Consider the following 3,423-nt stretch of genomic DNA (forward strand, 5'->3'; position numbering starts at 1 on the left):
ATCAAATCGAAGATAACACAGAGTGCTACAAATCATATGTTCAAATTATTTTCAGAAAATCAACCTATAAGTCGCAGAATTCAAAATAACCGAGGGTGATGGGTTTTGTGACACATAAATTTCACAGCTTGCGCGGATTTACGATAAAAATCATAGCTCCCTCGTTTCTTATCAGAAATTACCAATTGGCTATTGGATCGAAGATAACAGAGAGTGCTACAAATCAGATGGTGAACATATTTCTAGAAAACCAACTTATAAGTCGCATAATTCAAAATAACCGAGGGTGATGGGTTTTGTGACACATAAATTTCACAGCTTGCGCAGTTGTACGATAAAAATAATATCTCCCTCGTTTCCTATCAGTAAATTACGAATTTGCTATAGAATCGAATATAACAGAGAGTGCTACAAATCATATATTGAACACATTTCCAGAAAACCAACTTATAAGTCGCAGAATTTAAAATAACAGAGGGTGACGGGTTTTGTCACACAGAAATTTCACCTGAAGACTCAAGAAATCGATCGGCCCTCTCCTAAAACCCACAAAAGCTTCGACTCCAGCCTTATGACACCATCATTTTCAATGTGAATAGCCCCTTGACAACAAAACTCGGCAGCTACCTTACACCAAATCAAGTAACGTGAGTTTGTAACAAAAATAAGCACTTTTCATATCAAAACTTTGCACAAATGAAACCACATGTAGATTATGGGATTCCTCAAGCAAGTATATATATATCAGCATATAATTGGTGTAAATGATGAGAAAAAGAGATACATGGCATGTATTGATGTATTTTACGCAAGAAGATCGAAGAAACGAGCGTCAGGAAAGCACCGGAGGAATTTTCTTGAAAGCCAAGCTATGGCCGAAAGCTTTTAAGCCTTGCTGCTGAAACCCACGTGAAATGAGTTGTTGGAGAAGCGGTCGTCGGCTGATTATGCCTATGGTTTGGTTTAGGTTAGCTTAGTGGTAATTAAATAGGACATTACATGCTAATGGGCCTTAAATATTATTTAAAAAGTTTAAAAAGAGCTTTGACTCCACTAAGCTTAAAAATGGACCCATCAAGTCCAAACAAACTCCCGAAAAATATTTTTTTGGTAAATTTTAAAAATATTACCCAGACCCTCAAAAAGTTCTTCGTTTTAATAAAATTTGCGTACCGATTGAAAATATGTTCCGGTGGGTAAAATACCCAACAAGACCCATTTCTTGAAAAATACATTTAAAACACCTTATAATAATTAATAAAAATTAATCATGTGATTAAAATAATTCCCCGGTCTCCGTTCCTCGTTCGAGCGCGAAATACAACTTAAAACTCTAATGCGTGAAACTTTTAAATAAACCATGAATTAAAACACAAATTCATGAAATAAACACGCATTTTATGCTTTAAAAGAATTTAATAAAATAACAAAAAAAATTACTAACTTGCATGCATGTGGTTCACATGGATCTTCAAATTTTTCGGACGTTACAGGGATAGGGTCGCAGCGCTGCACCACCAGCGCCACAGTGCTTAAGGCACGGCCCTGGCAGCGCTGCACAACTAGATTGTCCAATTATCGAGTTCTTTTGATTTCAGTGAGTCTTCCTCGTGTTGGATATTCCATTAAGATAGGTCCGTGATCCGAGATTGTGGGAGGTATAAGATGGATCGTATGTAATGGCCGAGAATTTGGTTATTATAATCTGAAATGATTTGTTGATAATTGATGTGATTTTAGACAAAACGGATCGGACCGGAAAAGCCGGAAAAAAGATTGGAAATATGTGCGAGGATGAGCTCTCGCGCATATGCGCGACCCAGCCGGGCACATATGCGCGAGGTAGGCAGAGAACCTCGCGCATATGCGCGACAGGACCCGCGCATATGCACGAGTATGGCAGAGAACCTCGCTCATATGCGCCGGGTGAGAGCGCGCATAGCGCATATGCGCGAGCTACCGTTAGGTTACGCGCCGAGACAGAATGTCTCGCGCATATGCGCTGAAGAGGGTCGCAGATATGCGCGAGACGTGCAATAAGAATATGAAGCAACTTGGTCTTCACCATGCATGATATATATATATATATATATATATATATATATATCATATTTTCATTATTCCTCAGAATCAGTAAGAAAGAGCCGAGAGAAGCCAAGTAATTTCCCAAGGTCTTTGAATCGTAGAATTGGGATTTGTGAAAGATCCACCCGTACGAATTTAAATCCGAGTGCATTACCGTACTCCCCTCGACAGAGGCTTCACAAAGACGTAAGTTTTATTGATTTCTATTATGATTTGAAAATATGATATTGAAGGAATCAGATAAGATTCATATATGGTGTTATTGATATATTAGACATCGTATAATCAAAACCGGATTGAAGAACGGATACCGTATGAAATTGTTATGATTTTAAGAATGGATTTGATTGAGATTTGATATCAGATTTGTATTGTTATTGGTTATGAGTTGTGGGAATTGATATTTGTTGAGTTGTATTGCTGGGTATATTGAGATTGTGCAGTTATGCCGTTGGAACAGAATTAGATTGAGTTTTGATTATATCTAGTATTGATTTGAGTGGTGTATTGATGTTGTACTCTTCGATATTGTCATTGCCAGATTGAGTATTGACAGGCTTCGAATTCAAGACTTTGACTTCGTCAGATTGACATGAGGAAAGGTATAAATAATTGTTAACCGGGAGATCGACTCGAGTAAGATTGGACTGGAGTTTTCCAAAAACCACATACTTTATTTATTGAATTGATATTTGCAATTTATGAGAGTGATATGCGTAGTCTATTGAGTTATAGCAAAGCGTGTGTTGAGTCATGAACGGAGATGCCTAGTTATTGGCGGATATGCCAAGACACTGGATGTTTGATTTATACCGATGTTGCGTAGGAGCGGATCGGCTTCTATTGCGGAGATTCAGTATATGGTAATATCCACGAACCGGGATCCCTAGATTAGAGACGAGTCGAGTCTGAGATGACGAGTCCAGAGTTTATTTACAGCTTTATATCGATTCATGTTTTTCAGATTTGATACATGCTATTGATATATGTTTCATGCTTTTATATCTGTTTATATGATTGCATGTATACATTGTTTATACTGGGATTATATTCTCACCGGAGTTATCCGACTGTTGTTGTGTTTGTATGTGTGCATGAAAACAGGTGGGACATGATCAGGGTCACGAAGAGGATGAGATGATTCAAGATTAGCGTGGAGATCCGGACTTAGAGTAGATTGATTTTCAGTAATTGATGTAGTGGCTGAACTTTAGTTTGAGATAAACATATGTTGCACAAGACTTGTACTTTATTGTCGATTTGTATATCAGATGAATTTCATTATGTTCCGCACTTATGTATTTAAAAAAAAAATTTAGACCGAGATTAATTAACTGA

This window comes from Primulina tabacum, chromosome 11 (genome assembly GCF_025594145.1).
Source record: "Primulina tabacum isolate GXHZ01 chromosome 11, ASM2559414v2, whole genome shotgun sequence".
Lineage (NCBI taxonomy): Eukaryota > Viridiplantae > Streptophyta > Magnoliopsida > Lamiales > Gesneriaceae > Primulina > Primulina tabacum.